The sequence below is a fragment of the Conger conger genome, chromosome 14, assembly GCF_963514075.1.
Source record: "Conger conger chromosome 14, fConCon1.1, whole genome shotgun sequence".
Lineage (NCBI taxonomy): Eukaryota > Metazoa > Chordata > Actinopteri > Anguilliformes > Congridae > Conger > Conger conger.
Window position 1 is genome coordinate 19,076,793 of NC_083773.1, and position 18,155 is coordinate 19,094,947.

Here is an 18,155-nt window from a genome sequence, read left to right on the forward strand (position 1 = left end):
AGGGTAAGGTTAGTGTTCTGAAAGTAAATGCAAATTATTCAAATGAGAACTACATCATATATGATTATATTAAGACGTGTTACTGAGACTGAACTAGAACTTCATTGTGAGTGATTTCATTGTTGTTCAAATTTTCTTTTTGGCTTTTTACCAGCTACTCTGAAGCTATTGACCTCAAGCCAGTGACTATTTTCAACACAGTGGAGCAGAGTACTGGATAAGAGCTATGTTTCAATGGCCTAAGAGGGTTCTGTCTCCCAGATGAACACTGGTAGTGTGTGGGGAAACTGTAACTTGTACACATTTGGGATGAGCACTTGCTGTAGTTGCCTCCGAAACCCACCAGAGCCAGCTGCCAGCACTGGAAATGTTTTTTATTCTTTTGAAAAGCATTTATAATATGTATTATTGATTATTCATTCTATTGTTCTTGCGGCAGTTCTCCAGTCTGCAATCACCAGCAGATCCCCAACCCTGTTTGGCGATCGGATACCCCAGTTACTTCATGTTTAGGGCCACCAAATTCTGTGAGCCACTTCTGAAACTCACTATACCTTTATTGGTGTGAAGTCAGCCATTTCAGAGTAAGAAAATTATTGCTGCTTTAATTTTAAGCAGTCGTTTAACTGAGGATCTGTCCAGCAGTTTAAGACCTTGCTTGCTTCAAACCATAAATATTCTTCATTCCTGAAAGAGCTCCGTGCAATATTAGTTCCAGGGCATTACAGTCCATCCTCAACCTCTGTGCATTTGTCTTAGCTACGGCGAATGACTCAAGGGATAAAAAGGCTGAAATATAGAGGGTCTTATTTAGCTTTGCGAATGATCTGAACCTGGATATTACTCACACTCAAGCAGGCCTTCATACTGCCAAAAGAAAATGAGATGACATTAAAAAGAGAAGTCGCTGAAGGGGAAAGGAAATCTCAAAGGGTCTCTGAACTCTGATTAGTAAGGATCACAGCTACCATGAACAGAATAGGACACACATGCATGTGCACAAATCACCCAAGAAGGATGTAAATACTTTCAAATTAAAGCTGATGGTCCATTTCAAATCTGACTGCATTATGGATTACAGAGCTGAAAGTGCAAGAAATGTGTCACCATCCAAATACATGCGCTATACTACTGTGTTGAATCAGGATAGGTCTAGAGGATATTATAAATCTATTCAATGTATTAGACCATGTACATAAGAGATAATACTGACTGCCAGGTTCTGCAGTAATCTATGCACTTCTACTTATTTCAGTCTCTTGATTTCTATGAGTGAACAGATCTTTATTCTCTTTAAAATGGTGTAAAACAACAGTATGGACTCACAGGGTTAAGCTGTCAAGTTATACCAAACTGTGACACCAAACTTTATTTTAGAGGTCTCCTTACAGTTGCGGTCTGAGTGAAAACTCATGTTTTTTGGAGGGTAGACATGTCCTGCAGGTCCGTTGTGACTGCGGCTTCCTGTCGAGAGTGTGCCATGTTTCCTTCATTAGAGACTCTGGCTTCACTCGAGCACTTTGCACAAGTGGCAGGCTGGCACCGGCTTTGCTTTTCACTGTGATTATACCTCCGTGCGGATGTCCACCCCCTCTTCCCCCGAAGCTGTGCCTGGCTAATCCATTTTCTCTCTGAACGCCCAATTAGTTCTAATGTTCTCCCCGTCTCTGTCAGCCCTCCACAGAGGGAATCTACCTGCCGGGGCCGTCTCCACCTCTCGAGAAGAGTGACATCACCTGAGCTGGTGATGGATCTGCATTATGGAGCAATGGGTGTGTTTTTTTTTTTCTTTCGCCCTCCAAAAGTTTTAGGCCCTGACTGACCTGAGGACTACTAATCTAGCAATTAATTCACAAGAATGTATGGATTACACTGAACTTTCAACAATATCGAGCCAGAAGCAACAGCACAGGAGAAAGGAGGTTTGTCTTTTGCGTCATGGTTCTGGAAGTAGACATTTGGCCTCACACAAGAACCACTTGTACGGAAATATTTTTTCTTAAATCAAACAAGCGATTTCATCATACGAGTGATATAAGAGAACTTGCCGCATTCACCAATTTGCTTTTAATTAGATTTTTTTTGAGATACGGAAAAGCCTGTTTTTTTTATTTATTTTGAATCTGACATGGCACAGTGATATGAGCCCATTGTAAGAAAACGGTAAGAAATTTAATATGAGTATATGAAAATATTCTTGCATGAGGCCCTTTGTTTTTGTCCAGCTGGTAAAAAACCGAGAATCCTACAACAGTGCTTTGCAGTAATATCTCCTCGTGTAGATACATGGAGAGATGAAGCATAGCCGTTTTCTCCTCCCCCATGTTTTCCGACACTGCTGTTCCTGAATTCTGGAAAGAGCTATACATTGAATAGATTCTCTTTTCTGTTAAGCTGGAAGATTCTCTCTGAAGCTTTTCCAAAATTTGAACTGGCACATCCAGTCTACTCCGTTATAAAGAACTTCTGTGACATCTCCTTCTTTTCCTTCACTTTACTTTTGTCGAGGATATAGTTGTTCTTTTTTCTCTTTCACTTCTCGGCGAAAGGAGAGTGGCTTAATCAGCTTGTCGCGATCAGTTTCTGAGCAGCTTGATGTTCGGTTAAGGTTTGATCAGCACTGAAATCGACCAAGTGAGAGCAGCCCTCTCTCCAATGCTGATGGATTTTTGGTGGGTTTTTTTTTTCTTCTTTATCCTCTCTTCTCTTCCTCTACCCCTTCTCACCAAAGGTCAACAAATAGTGTTTTAAATTCTTCTGTGAGAGTCAAGAGAGGCTCTCGCAAGGCCTGACTCTCCCACCTCGGTTTGCATGAGAAACTGATGATTTAAACATTTCATAGATGATGACACTGCTGGGAGGGAGGCTGGGGAGGGAGGGAGGGTGGGTGTGGAGGGGGAGGGGGAGGGGCGGGGGGGGGTTACCGAAATGCTAGAGTAATTTGTTTCTTGGCTCTGAGTGCCTGCTGAAAATGATGGATCTTCAAATGGGATCTGTTCTCTTTGTTTAGGCATTATCTTTATCAACAGTGTTTCTTTTTTTCTTACGCAGGGGGTTATCTCAGGTAAAACAATCATAAAATACTTATCAGCACATTTGGTTAACTTGTGCTTCTGCAAGCCACTTTTCTCTGGAAAAGTACGTCCCAATAAATGTTTCATAGAGGAAGTGAATTGACTGGTATGTATATTTTATGAGGCGTAGCTCATAGCAGGTTATGAAATGAAGGGGAATTGTTGAATGGATGTGGAATCCATAATTTGTTATGGTTAGAAATGGCTACAGAAATGAATTGACAGTCATGCTTCAAAATAAGCACCCAGCAATTGTCGGGTTGATATTTCAATGCTTTGGTTACATTTGAAAAGCAATGTAGAAAAAATATTTTAGGGCATTTGTGGTGAGCCAAGTATATTCTGTCTGATTCAGCTTGTGTTCAGCTTCTTCGGCATTCTACTAGCTCCTGTGTGCTGTGTCGGATTTTACAAAACTGGAAAATAATTATCAGGAAATGTCCTGCCAGTCTTCCCTCTGATCGCAACTGTCATTGCTGTCCAGTCATCAAATGATGAGTCATGATTGTCCAAAGGCCCAGTCACAATGATTCACTCCTTTCCTGTGAGCAAGAAGCCTGAATCTATAGGGGTGGTCATCTAGGTTTTGAAAGAAACGGACGAGGTTAACCCCAATATAGCTCAGGTTTCAGGTGCATATACCTTGGCTACGTCCTAGTCGGCGGGAGAATTTTCAACCAAATGACGGGTTGTCCCCTGAACACCAAGACGCGTTTCATGACTCGGGCCACTCTCCACACTACGGTCCAGTTCTTCCATCATGGCTTTTTTCAGCAGAAAATCCTGGCGTGGGCATGGATTCCCCCGCTCTACAGAGCTGAGCTGTGAGCCTGCCAGGTGAGTCAGGGGGAATGAATCTCCAGCAGATCCTGTGCCCCCCGAGCCCCCAGCTCATCGATTTTGTGACGACCGCGGTGCTGCACTCAGAAGCGGGGTCTCTGCCGGACAGGGCCCACTCTCCCTGAATCCTTTCTCCTTCTATTTCTGCCTCCTCTTATTTTCAGCAAACTGTCAGACCCTCCTCGTGTTCGTTCACCAGCCGACACCTGGTTTGAAGGTGCAGTGTGGCCTTGAGTGAGTGAGAGAGGGATTTACTGACAAGTGAATGCACCTGCTGCAATTCTAGACCTGCTGTGTTTTTGTTATGTTTTTTTACTGCTGCTTTCTGTCTGCGTGTGGAGGCAGCTGTTTTTCTCCCATGTTATTTATCAGGGACCAATCAATCCAGCTCCCTGCGAGGTCTGTTTTATCTACTTTTCACATTGCTACTTTTTCTGCCATGCCCAAACACACACACGATATGAACATACATACACACATATACCGCATTACATATTGTTACTTTTTCCGCTGTGGTCGAACGCTCACACAGAACACACACATATACCACACAAACAACCTACAGCACACACCATCAGGACAACCCCGATAACCCAGAAGATGTAGACGTGAGAAACCTGGGCTGGCGAATAATGAAAACCTCCCGCTCCTGAAACTGGAAACGCCTACGAAAGGCTAATTGAAAATTCTGCGGTGCTCCAGAGAGGTCGTGGCGGATGGCGGACAGGATCCCGCAAGCAGGCAGCCTTTCTCCGGCTTCAAACGAGGTCGGGAACACGGACAGCGCCGAGGTGGGAGGTGGGGGTGCTGTCTGGAGCCTCAGAGGTGATGTGGAGGATGCGGAGTCAATGCGACAGTCCCCCCCCCCAGAGCAGGCTTGGCTGTTTCGTTTGTTTGGTCCCGTGTGTACTGACAGGCAGCTGGGGCTTCTGGGGAGGGGGCTCCCCCCACATTGTTCTTTTCTCACCACTTCAAAAGTACAGCTCTTCCCTCCCGCGTCGAGGAAAGCCGCTCTCCAATTAGCGCACAGCGCGCGCCGTCTTTCGCGTACGAGAGACGCACCTGGATTTTAAACGACGCCCGCGGAGCGAATCAAACCAGGCGCTTTAACCCGGTCGCTTCCAGGCTGTCCTCGCTGACTGAGTTTCAGCTTGTGAATGAGGGCTGACTTCATATGTTGTTGGTGCCCCACTGGTTTGATCTAACGAAATCTTAGCATTCTGATAAGCAGGGCAGAGCATGATTATTTAATGTGAAGGGCGCTCTGTGACGGCACTGATTGCGAGACTCCTGAAGCTGTACTATCCTGCGTCTTCTGTTTATGAATTGAGCGGACTGCTGTGTTCTGGGCCTCCATTCTATATATCACAAACCGGAGATGGGAAGTCCAGGAGCCAGAGAGTAAAACTCCTACCCTGTGTTTCTTCCACCCATGAACTCGGCCAACTGGATTTCACTAATTACTTCTACCTCCTGGCTGAATAATTATACTAATTAGCAAATTCAAGGCTCTAATTAGCAAATGTAAGTGATTGACTTTTACTTCCCGAACCTGGGTTTTTCACCTCTGTTATAAACACATACAACTGATTAAATACAAGAAATTAGTTGTTTTTGATCTCCTTGCTCCTTTAGTTTCTGAAATCCTGCCAGGCTGTCTGCTGTGTGACTCTATACCAGATATCTGCATCGTGGCGGCCATTTTAGTGTCTTTCTCAGGCATATAGTGGGGGACTATAAAGGTTCTTCTTGAACACAGAACCAACAGCAAATGTACATTAATTCAGGCCTGGGAGCGGAGTGTTGCTTCTCATTATGTCTAATGTATCCGGCCTGTTAATGTAATGTACCCTGTCCATCTCGTCCATTCAGCTCAATGGCTGTGACTGAGTTTTTAATTTTTTTTTTCCCTTAAGGTGATGCTGTTAATAGCGTTTCACCGCATTACGTTTGATACCGTCACTGCATGTTCTCTGGGTTGGGAGTTTCAATTGAGTCCTACTGCGCTTTTTTACGTGCTACAGCTCAGGGAAAGTTGACCTTTACAGTAATGTGATCAGCCGCACAGCAGAAAGGTAAATGGCAGGGGACTTGATAACAAATATAGAGCGGGTTTCTGATTGCGCAGTGTCATTACCATTTTACAATTTTGAAAGTCAAAGGAGTAATAATCATGGAAAAAAGGAAAAACTGTTACCTTTATTTCCATGCGATTCATTTCAGAACCACCCGCTACTGCCTGGGTAGAAACCACTGCAGCGGTTGCTGCAGAGTTGCCATGGCAACCAGCCTCCCTCTTTTACAAGGTCATTGTAAAAGTTGAGGAAGTTCCACAATTGTGGCCTGCCCTTTCAAATACCCAGTCAGCAAAGGTGTGTATGCCTTTGTGTGTGGAGCGTGTGTGCATGTGCGTGTGTGTGTGTGCGTGTGCGCGCGCGCACAGATGTGTGTGTTTATGCAAGCTCTGCGTTGGAGCCCATTTATATATCTTTGCTGCTCTATTTTACACGATGGGACTGTTAATTCCCACGCACAATTCAGCTCTGTGGAGTGATATTTCAATGCTCCATATATATGCGTGAGTTTCAGTTCTTTCCAAATCCCTTTCATCCTGTCTCACTCCCTCGAGTGCTGTGCATCATTGTTTAACAACCGCGGAGGCCAGATGTGGTGGGCAGTCCTTAAATCTGGATTTGATGAGTGGTCTCATCTTTGGCCCCGGGGGAAATTTACTGAGGGTGTTTGCTCTGCCGCTGTTTTCAGCGATGCCCACGTTCGCCGATGCGCTCTGAAAATGGAGTTTACAAACAAAGCACATCCTGTTTTGACAGCTGTCATGTTTGCCTTCACATTGGCCCTCCACTCATACAAACTCCTCTGCGTTTTGATTTATTATTCCGAACTCTCCTGGAATGTTTGAGTAAGAAACACACATACAGGCAGACGACCGAAGGAAGCTTGAAGGTTACTATGGTTACCGTGGTTGATGTGGTCACATTTCTCTTGTTTAGTAGATGTTCCCTCTGACGTTTATTCCGACAGTGAGAACCCTACATTCAGTTTCTCCGGCAGGGCCCACAACTGTCCTCTCAACTGCTTTTCAATTTTACCTTTGACAGTTATGACAATATATGTTGAAATTTTAGTATCTGGGCATGGTTTGAGGAGCCTACTCAGTAGCATGCCGGCCAACAAAATCGTAGTCCACGAAACAAGTTTTAACCGGAAACAGTGGGCAAGTACGTGACTACTGGGTTAATTATGGAAAAAAGGATGAGAGTTGCATTTCTGCTTATGTCATACTCAAAGCGCTTTACTGTGATCGGGGGGAAACTTGCCTCAACCACCACCAATGTGTAGCACCCACCTGGGTGACGCAACGGCAGCCATTTTGTGCCAGAATGCTGAGGTAGATAGAGAGAGAACGATTCAAACACAGCCTATAAACCCATTTAAAAATGGTTCAGTTTTGGCAATCAATTTCAGGATTCTGAGGATTAATTTCCTCTCAGAGGGTTCATGAACCCTGTATCAGATGGCTTTTGTGTTACCAGAATCTCGGTTTTGAATGAATTGTGATATTTTGCTCACGGGGGTGATTTGGTTCCTACAAATTGATTGGCACAGTACATGGTGGTTCTATTATGGAAGCTCTTTCGCTTTTTAATCAATATGTCTTCTACCATTTTATGTCTTCTACCTTTGATATTTTTCCATGCTTGTCTGCCATTTTCTATAACTCCAGTACTGTTTCTGGAAAGTTTGTGCATGTGAAACATGTACTGTTAAAGGATGGCAGAGCCCAAATCCAGAATTTAGCCTTGTGGGAATGACAGTTTTTTTTTCTCCAATAATTCATCCCAATGCATGATGACAACCCTTCTGCAAACTGTTTCTCTGACTGACGAGTTCCTAGCATGACGTGCTATGGGAAGAGATTGTCACAGTGACTTATTGTTATATCTGCACTAGTTAAGAGAGACATCATTAAAAATAGATACATATATATTGTGTTAATAACATGTTAATGACCTGTTAATAATGTAATAACTGGTTACATGAAGAGACAACATTTTGCCCCATGCCATGTCATTCTCAGACCTTATTTTGTGCGTGTTTACCATCTTGGCAGCACTGATAATTATCTCTGGAGTGATCAGAAAGAAAAGGTACTTAATTTATGGTAATGGTCCATATGCTCTCACCTCATTGGACCATACAAAGCAGTGTAAATAAGCACTGTTTATATCAGGCATCTAAAGTATAATTTTATACACACCCATATCAATAATTAATATCCATAAATAATATCAAGTTAACTACAGTTCTGTATTAATGTGTTAATAGATTATACTGTGATAAAATGTATATTTATGTTACGCTCTCGTATCCCATCATGCATATGGGAAAACAGTTTTAGAGTGGCTTTGCACAGATGAAAGTCTTTTATATGTATATATATATATATATAATTTTATTTTATTTATTTATTTATTTTCGCAACGATTCATCCAGAAAATGCTGCTGCAAATGTAGTTGTGGCTGGCGCGTCTAATTATAACAGTCTGCATTATGCAACAGCCTCCTCCGATACGTGCCTGCCTGGGCGAGAATGGATCTCAAGACTCCAGCAAAACATAAATATGAATGAGCGCAGTGTGTACAGTAAATACACCTTCAGAATACCTCCAAAACGCCCGTGTAGAACCACTCAGGGTGTTGTGTGTAGATTTGCAGAGCAGACGCCCGTTAGTTCTGCATATGGAGAACGGTCGGCTTTGTCTCCATGGGACTGAAAGCCTTCTGAAACAGGGGGCACTGGACGGTAAGGGCTGGGATCTGTGCCATGTTATTCCAGGAAGGAAGGAAGGACTTGTGGCTCTGTTGGCTCTCTTCCGCAGACTCATCAAACTTGGGCGGGAAGGCTGCTTAGAAGCCGTTAATTGTGTTTCCAGTGTGGCTGCCTAACTTAATATGGATCAGTGCTAATTTGTTTCAGCGCCAGACAGAGACATGGATCATTCTGCCTCCCCCCGCCCCCCCCCCCAAACCCCCCAGTCCCCACTTCTCGATCCCCGGCTTGTTCTTCTGGACCGAATGTCACTGCAACGCAGACAGGCAGAACGCCGGGAAAGTGAGACGACTCATTTACCCTCCGCCGCCATGGCGGTGAGGAAAGCACCAGGTCTATTACCTCTCCAACTCTCCCACGGGCCTCAATTAACAGCCCCTAAATTCCCCCTCATTTTCTCCCTGTTTGTCTTTCTCTTTCTTTTCCGTTCTTTTCTTTTGAAGGCACATACAGTAATGATTTGCACCTCCTCTGGATGAAATTGAGCGAATTGCCCATTAATTTGCTGAGCGGCGAAGGCGGCTGAGTCCACTGCGCGATTAGGCAGCCTGGCTAATGCCTTCATTAGGAGTCTCTGTTAATTACCGCCCAGTCTGTGGCTTCTGGGTGAAGACGCTCGCAGAGACTGCAGCAGACTGCCTGTGGGTAACTGCTAAAAACGGCCCCCTGAAGTCACCTGGGGCTCAGGAGAGCTAGCGATGGACAGCATCTCCAAGCTCATCCTCTGCTTGGATGAACCAGAACCAGATATAATTATAATAATTTAGTTACTTTGCTTCATCCAAAGCAACTTACAGTTGATTAGAGTTAGCAGTGGACATTCCCCCTGGAGCAAATTGGGATTATAGGCCTTGCTTAAGGGCCATACAGCTGCGCAGATCTTATCGTAGCTACACCGGGGCTTGAACCACCAACCTTCCGGGTCCCAGTCATGTAACTAGCAACTAGGCTACAACTGCCCTGTTGGATGGAGGATATGTGACTGATCCAGAACGTGACCTTTTGTCATTAGGTCATGGATAATAACCGCAGGTGGTCCCCCTCCTTCGCCTTCATTAGCGTTTGGGGGAGGGGGGGCTGCAGGACAGTCCCTGTCTGCACCAATCCGCTCGGGCTGTGAGAGAAAGCGCCCAATCGTCATGCCACCTGAGGGTGCCCTGCTCCACGCTCCTCCCTCTGCATGTCCTTTCAACCTCCGCAGAACCGGGACAGGCCGTAAACAACTGAAGACCTCAGCAAAAACAGGAACACTTCCTACATCTCACCGTGAGCCCCCAGGGGCTGGTTTGGATGGTAAAGAGGTCACAGCTTTTAGGGGGAGGAGGTGTGGGACTACTTTTGTCTTTTCCCCCTCTGGGCACACAGTAGCATGTTTTCCTGGGTGGATCACAGACCACGGCTTCCTGTATGTGTTTGTCCATGTGATCTAGACCTGCTTCATATGTGATTTTTATGGCAGGTTCTTTGCATGTTCGCAATATTATGTATTTGATCCAAGTCTGATGCGTGAGGGAAGTTTTGCAGCATTACAGACTGGCTTTAGTGTGCCTGTATGCATTCCTAACTAAATTGCATTCTGATTAACATAAACATACAGTGCACCCACATATGACCAGTTGCAAATGTACACCCATATTCATGTCCCCAACTGCATGTTCACACATATAGTACACACACACAAGCACACACATGAAACACCTTCTCTCATTAGACCAGATACATAATTCTGAGCCTTATAAAGATATAAAAGCCTTAGAAAAGCTGAGAAAATAACAACCCCCCCCCAAAAAATATTTTTGACTTCAGAAGCCTCTCATCTTTAACCTTATAAAATACAGTGTGTGAAAGTTCCATTTCTTTCTCTCAAATGAACAGAAGTTTCCACACTCCTAGAAGGCATTTTGAGGGTACAAACAAACAGTAGATCCTCGCCCAGGATCTAGGTCTCAGCCAATCGAGGCTTCAGTTAATGAAGGCCTGGCAATACGAGGCTTCGGCTAATGAAGCCCTGCAATACAAGGCTTCAGCTAATGAAGCCCTGCAATACAAGGCTTCAGCTAATGAAGCCCTGCAATACAAGGCTTCAGCTAATGAAGCCCTGCAATACGAGGCTTTGGCTGATGAAGGCCTGGCAATACGAGGCTTCGGCTAATGAAGCCCTGCAATACGAGGCTTCGGCTAATGAAGCCTGCAATACGAGGCTTCAGCTAATGAAGTCCTGCAATACGAGGCTTCAGCTAATGAAGCCTGTAATACGAGGCTTCGGCTGATGAAGGCCTGGCAATACGAGGCTTCAGCTAATGAAGCCCCGCAATACGAGGCTTCAGCTAATGAAGCCCTGCAATACAAGGCTTCGGCTAATGAAGCCCTGCAATACGAGGCTTCGGCTAATGAAGCCTGCAATGCAAGGCTTCAGCTAATGAAGCCCTGCAATACGAGGCTTCGGCTAATGAAGCCCTGCAATACGTGGCTTCGGCTAATGAAGGCCTGGCAATACGAGGCTTCGGCTAATGAAGCCCTGCGCTATGAGGCTTCAGCTAATGAAGCCCTGCAATACGAGGCTTCGGCTAATTAAGCCCTGCGATATGAGGCTTCAGCTAATGAAGCCCTGCAATACGAGGCTTCAGCTAATGAAGCCCTGCAATACAAGGCTTCAGCTAATGAAGCCCTGCAATACAAGGCTTCAGCTAATGAAGCCCTGCAATACAAGGCTTCAGCTAATGAAGCCCTGTGATACGAGGCTTCGGCCTCCTCGGGCTCTGGGTTCAGATGGGGAATGGTGTGCTTGTAGAATTGTGTGCTTGTGGCAATAGCACTTGAATTCAGGTGACATCCATGACATATTTTATTTGTATTTTTATTTTTTGTATTGTATTGTTTTACAGTTATCTGTTTTTGCAATTCATCTGGCCCTCCCAATGTACTCATTATTGGTCAATTATTTCAAACCATACCATTTTGCCCTAATCATCTGTGCTTGTCGGGTGAACAGCTGGAGGCTTGGACAGTGAGGAACGGGGATAGCACCCATGTCCCAAACCCCTTCTGCCCTTTACAATAAATTCACCTTGCCCGCGGTACGGCTTGTAAAAGCCTATATTTACGGGAGGGACAGCACAGGCAGGCAACATCCATTTCTTAGAGGACGCGGAGACAGAGCAGGCTACTAATTTATTTATCCGAACTAACGGTTCCCCGATGGCCGGGGCTGTGCACCTGGCACAGGAGCTGCTAAAGAGGAGTGCATGAATATTTCAGCAAGCGGGGACATCTCCAAACTCCCCAGTTCCTTACACTGTAGAGTTCTCTCCCTCTCCCCGTAGCCTATCTGTTATTTTCCCTTATGTCTCGGAGTCTGTAAGGAACAGTGCATACTTCTTAATGAATGTTTTGACAGGCCTGTTTTTCCGTGTTTACACGCGTTGTGCGTGTGTGGGCGGGCGTTTGTCTGCGTACCTTCATAAACATCACGCGCACCCAGAGGAAGTCTAATGGCGGGAGTTTATGATTTAATTGTCAATATGCTTCTGAAGGCACAGCCTACTTCCAGATCCGTGTCCCTGAGACAGTCACCATTAGTGCATGCTGGGAGGTGAGGAAGGGACGGACCAAGGAGCGAGTTAGTGAAGGGGCTCATTCCAACAGCTTATTCTCCTCCACTCTTTCCTTGCTCCTGACCCGGGAATCAATCGAGGACCGACATCTTTAAGGCCATTCCAACCCCTTAAATGTTACTTCTCGGAGCTAGAAATAGAAGTAATGAACTCCCAATCTTTCCTTTGAGCAAAAAAACATCAGCACGTCCTTTTGCAATCCCTTTGGAAAGCCTGACCTATAAATAATCAACCTGTGGATCCACCTCTCCCCATCTGCCACGCATCTGTTGCAGATGTGGCTTCGAACTGACTTTTGAAGTAGCAAGGACAATCCATTCGCCTGATTCACGTTTTCTCAATTTCCCCATCTTTACTTTCATTCTTTCATCTTTTTCTTTCATCGTTCCCTAGACTCGACCAATGGGTGGAGCGAGTGACAAGAAAAGGAGAAAAGAAAATGAAAAAGAGGAGAAAAATACGGCATTGGAATGAGCCCAGTGTTTGAAATAACAAAATGAATTCCACTGTCTCTTTATCCTGTACTCTTAGAAAAAAAAGGTTCTTTGGCTTGATTCCATAGGGGAACCCTTTTCAGTACTTAATGGAACTTTCTGTCATAGTTGTAAAGTCTGAAATCTCTCAGACGAGGAACCATTTTGCCTGACAAAGAACTCTTTTACTAGATAGGGTTCTTCTATGGAATCAGATCCTATTGAAAGCATTTCTTTTAGAGTGTGTTTCACTGGATGACGTGACGTGTTGGACACAGCCCCTGTGATATTAATTTGTGTAATGGCGTGCACAAGAGACAAAGTACTCCAGATTAGAGCTGCACTTCAGTAATGTCAATGCGCGGTAATCAGTGGGAACAGGTGTTTTGGATCGGTGTGGGAAAGTAAAAGAATGAGATTTGACTGGCCGCAGATTGGATTAGAATAAACACTCGTCTTACAATAAAAAGCTTGTCATTCTTTTTGCAAGCTGAAACTAGGTTTGCTGTTGAACAGTAGCGATCATCATGCAGTTCTTGTGGATAATCCCTTTGTTTGTTTTATCCTATGCATCTAAACATTTAGGATAGTTCAATGTCCATCTTGAAATTCGACCACAATTAAGTTCAAGCTCAAGTGTCTTTTCTTGCCACACAGCTAAGCTGGTGGACTTGTTTTTCAGTACCGATTTGACTGAGCACAGATACAGTTTAGACATAGTACAGAGAGGGACATAGTGTATGACACTTATAGGATCTGTTGTGTAGAGGTCAGGAGCTGGAAAGGTAATCTTGGTTGATGGTGCACTGGGTGTACATGGATTCCAGTGAAGGGAGTTTGCAGCCAATGGTTATTGATGCTTTGCGGATGATTCCTTACTGTTTCATTTTACTGTTTGGCCGTGCTTCCATATCAGATTTTTTAAAAGGCATTATCCGTCGTTCCGTCAAGCTTTTGCACCACAGTAACCTGACCCTTTCTGCACCCAATTCCAGTTGATAAAATTCAAAGCAGGGACATAAGGCAACCGCTTATTTCCCGCCATCTGTCAGTATAAACCTCACTTCTGACACCGGTATGAAATCAGGAGCTCACAGGGGAGCATAAATACATTTGAGGGAATATATAGTTCAAATAAACCACATTATATTAACCCAACGTTTATTTATTTATTTATTATTTATTTCCCAGGAACGGGAGGATCGGGAATCGGCAAATCAATATTACCTCGGCCCGCGTTGCTGGGAGAATATTCCCTCCTATCAAAAAGAAATATTGCTTTTGGAGGTCCGAGCATACGGGTGATTTTTCTCGCCATGCTAGGCGGGAGACACTCCCAGCTGTTTTGTTTCTGTCAGAAACGGCTTTGCCGAGCTCTGTACCCGTCTGTCACTCTCAGTCAGCCCAGGTTTGATGTGACGCCCGCGCCACTGACTTCCCTGTGCGCGCAGGCCATCGGAATGTGATATTCCGATCAAATCTGCGGGAAGAGTGGCCAGTGCGTATCGGTGTTCCTGGGATCTTATTCCCTTCCTCTTTATTTATTTATTTATTTATTTATGTATGTTCATTGGGTAATAAAATCAGGCGGTGCTTCCTACGCTGGCTCTATTGATCGGCGCGGCTGTGATAAATGACCCGGTTTCTCCAATGTGCTGACTGATACACTATAGCCACTCGCAGAGCTCAATCTCCTGCAGGGAAGGAATGGCTCCAGCGCTGGAGTTAAACTTTGATTAACTAATACCCCCCACCGCCCCGCCAGAGCCAGCCCCGCCACTGAGATACGGCCCGGTCCCAGCATACACTTCACGGGCCGCCCCGGCCGTAAATCCCCCGGCTGTGTGTGTGTGTGTGTGTGTGGGTGTGTGTGAGCGTGCGAGCGTGTGTGTGTGTGTGTGTGTGTGTGTGTGTGTGTGCGTGAGCATGTGTGTGTGTGTGTGTGAGTGTATGAGCGTGTGAGTGTGTGAGTGCGTGTGCGAGTGTGTGTCCGTGTGTGCGAGTGTGTGAGTGTGTGTGAATGTGTTTGTGAGCGTGTGTGTGTGAGTGTGTGTCTGTGTGTGTGTGAGTGTGTGTGTCTGTGAGCACGTGTGTGTGTGTGAGTGTGTGCGTGAGCATGTGTGTGTGTGTGAGTGTATGAGCGTGTGAGTGTGTGAGTGCGTGTGCGAGTGTGAGTGTGTGAGTGCGTGTGAGTGCGTGTGTGTGTGAGTGTGTGAGTGCGTGTGAGTGTGTGTGTGTCTGTGAGCACGTGTGTGCGTGAGCATGTGTGTGTGTGTGAGTGTATGAGCGTGTGAGTGTGTGAGTGCATGTGCAAGTGTGTGCGAGTGTGTGTGTGCGTGTGTGAGTGTGTGTGTGTGTGCGTGCGTGAGTGTGTGTGTGAGAGTGTGTGTGTGTGTGTGAGCGTCTGTGTGCGTGTGTGAGTGTGTGTGTAAAAACCCACCCCACTTTACAATTCTCGTCCCTCTGGTTTTGCACCTCCCCCACTGGCGCGTACTTGCACAAGAACAGACGCTTTTCTGCTCGTGTTTTCGTTTGTGTTTTTTAATTTTTTGATTCATATTTGTTTTGTGTTCCTGCTCCACACACAACATTGTTTACCCTCCTGCTCCCTGGATTCCAGTAGCGAGTGTGTTGTTTTTTTTTTTAAGCCCCGCTTGGTGCTCTGGCATTAGGACTGGGTCTGTGAGCAGAACACTGTTAGGGAAATCACCAGAGACCTGGACGCTATGGAAACACGCTTTTAGAAGTCAGACTCATCCTGGGAAGCTTAGTGTTCCTGATCCATGACCCTAAAGGAAGTGATTGCTTTGGGACCAGGAGCCTGTGGATTCTTGTTGTTTTCACTCAGGCGATAATGACTGTCCACACCTCTTCTCTTGTTTGTTGGTTATACTCCCACAGTCACTCTTTTGCTAGGTCTTCTGGGTATTAGAGTTTTTTTTCCCCTCTATACATCTGGAATCCTCAGGTCTGACATTTTGAAGGGAAATCACTGGTCCTTCTCTCCTTACTTTGACGATTAGTGAATAAAAATATCTTCTTCTTTTTTCCAGAAAACTAGCGGAACTGTACCTTTGTGCTTTGTGCATTTTTAAAACCCAGTATGGTTAAATTCAGCCTGATTCTGTTTGGTGAAGTGCCCTTAATAATCAGTGTGGCCCTTTTGGTGCCTTTATCAGAGTGTCGCACGGCTGATTGGGCTGAGACCCTGTGCAGGTCTGAGCTCTCTTTCCTCTGCAGGGATTTGAGCGACGCCCCAGACAGGAAGTCTCGGTCTGCAGCGGTTGACATCGGGGCGGTTTTCCGAGGGACGTTCCCGTTCCTTGGACCCGGTCTCCCTCCCTCTCCCATCCTCAAATCCTGCTGCCTTTTACGCATCCTCGCGGCGGCACCGCCCACTCTCTCCGGAGGCCAATTACAGCACTGGTCAGGTAATGAGATGCGGATTTCTGGAAACAAACTCTCCACACAAACTGGCCCCGGCCTACCTCCGGCCCCAGGGGTGTCACGGGCCAACAGCCACTGCTGCTAATTGGTTTTTAATGGGCTTCAGAGGAGCAGCACCAGCTCTGAGGGGCCTTTAGGGCTGTGATTGAAATGGTGGATTTGAGGTGGGAGTGGGGTGGGGGTTGCATCTTAAATTTCTCATCTCTTCCTAATTTCTTTTTTCACCCACCGTCTCTTTATCTCCATGATTGTCTCTCTTTCACTCTCTCTGTCTGCCTCTCTCACTCTCCCTCTTTCTCTATCCCTCTCTGTCTCCATTCCTCCCTCTCTCTCTTTCTAATTTTTTCTACTTCAAGAGCCAGCCTATTGTTGCCAAATGACACATAAAGAACACACACCATAGAACACATGAACATGTTCTGCATGTGGACGTACCGTTTACAGACAATAGAGGCCTACCAAAACAGGCTCATGAAAATAGGCTCACTCTCTATATCTCTCTCTCCCTCCATCCCTACCCCTCTCCTCCTTTCTTCCTCCCTTCCCCTCTCTCGCTTCCCTCCCTCTCCCTCCCCCTCTCCCTCTCTCCCTCCCTCTCTCTCCTCCTTTCTCCCTCCCTCCACCCTTTCCCTCCCTCTCCCTCCTCTTTCTCTCTCCTCCTCTCTCCCTCCCCCTCTCTCTCTCTCCCCCTGTCTCTCCCTCCCCCTCGCTCCCTCTCTCTCTCTCTCCTCCTCTCTCTCTCCCTCCCTCTCTCCCGCTCTCTCTCTCCCTCTCTCCCCCTCTCTCTCCCTCTCGAGCAGCAGAGGCTCAGACACCTCCTTCGTTCCCCTTGCGCTGTGGATTTCACTCTGTTTTAATGATGCTTTTTGGGTATTGTGATTTTGATGTGGTGAAGTCACAGTGGAGCTGGCGGGTTCATTATCCCGGGCTCCCGCTCTGTACCGCGTCCTCACTGTCTGTACCGTGGGACAGCTCATTATGGTTTCTGTGGTCAGGCGATGATAGCGGCACACAATGTCACTGTTTCTGTTAGCGAATGATGACCCCGACTTCCTGGCTCGAATGTATGCTGCCTGCTGCCTTTAAACTGGAATCGCATTCAGCAACATAGGATGTGGCTCTTGACAAAGCATTCATTTCAAGTGCCAAATTATACAAGAATATTCCATTTCCTGTCTGCGCTCACATTTCTACACGGCAATATATCTATTCTCTGCAATAACTCAATATCATATTCTGATTATTGGCAGGGATCTCTTGGTCTGGTTAGGGCCCTGTGTGGTAGACAGGAGGCTCCAGAATTAGAACAGCGTAATAAAATGTGTAATTTCTGCAACATATGGGACAGATCTGCACCGTGCTAGTGGAAATGCAGCTTAAAGTGCATCCAGACACAATGCAGTTGCGCTTTGAAAAGCATTACGCTTTCAGCCACCTTACCTGCCACAGGTTAAGTAAGGAGTCTAATATGTCTGCCTTTTTGTATTTGTCCACTCTTACAGTGACATGAAACGTTATTGTCTGAAACCTGACTGCTGTATTTTGGGCAAAATGTAATCTAACCTTTCATTATTTGCCAAAAGCAGAATTTTTGTCAATTTGTATAGAAACTATTTTTTTGTTTGACACAAAAGCACAGTAAATTGTACAATAAAAGCTGAGTGATGCAGGGTTCACTACAGTCATATGTCCAGCTACTGTATAAATCACAATATCCATGCAGACACCTTCAGACATTGCACAAAAAGAAACACACACATATACACACACACACACACAGTGCACACTTCAAAATAAGGAACTGTAGAAATCATATTTTTACAATAATAGTAATTATAATATGAAATAATGATTT

The 18,155-nt window shown here is 45.5% G+C and overlaps 1 protein-coding gene and 1 long non-coding RNA gene across 3 annotated transcripts in view; one reads left to right on the forward strand and one right to left on the reverse strand.

Moving 5' to 3' along the window:
* Nucleotides 1-18,155, forward strand: part of LOC133109341 (uncharacterized) — a 32,481-nt gene that overhangs the window by 9,731 nt on the left and 4,595 nt on the right. For both annotated transcript variants that reach the window (XR_009704724.1, XR_009704723.1), the window contains exon 2: nucleotides 16,094-16,284. This is a non-coding gene — a long non-coding RNA (uncharacterized LOC133109341). The remainder of the gene's footprint in view (nucleotides 1-16,093; nucleotides 16,285-18,155) is intronic.
* Nucleotides 1-18,155, reverse strand: part of lrrn2 (leucine rich repeat neuronal 2) — a 54,698-nt gene that overhangs the window by 4,772 nt on the left and 31,771 nt on the right. The window lies entirely within an intron of this gene.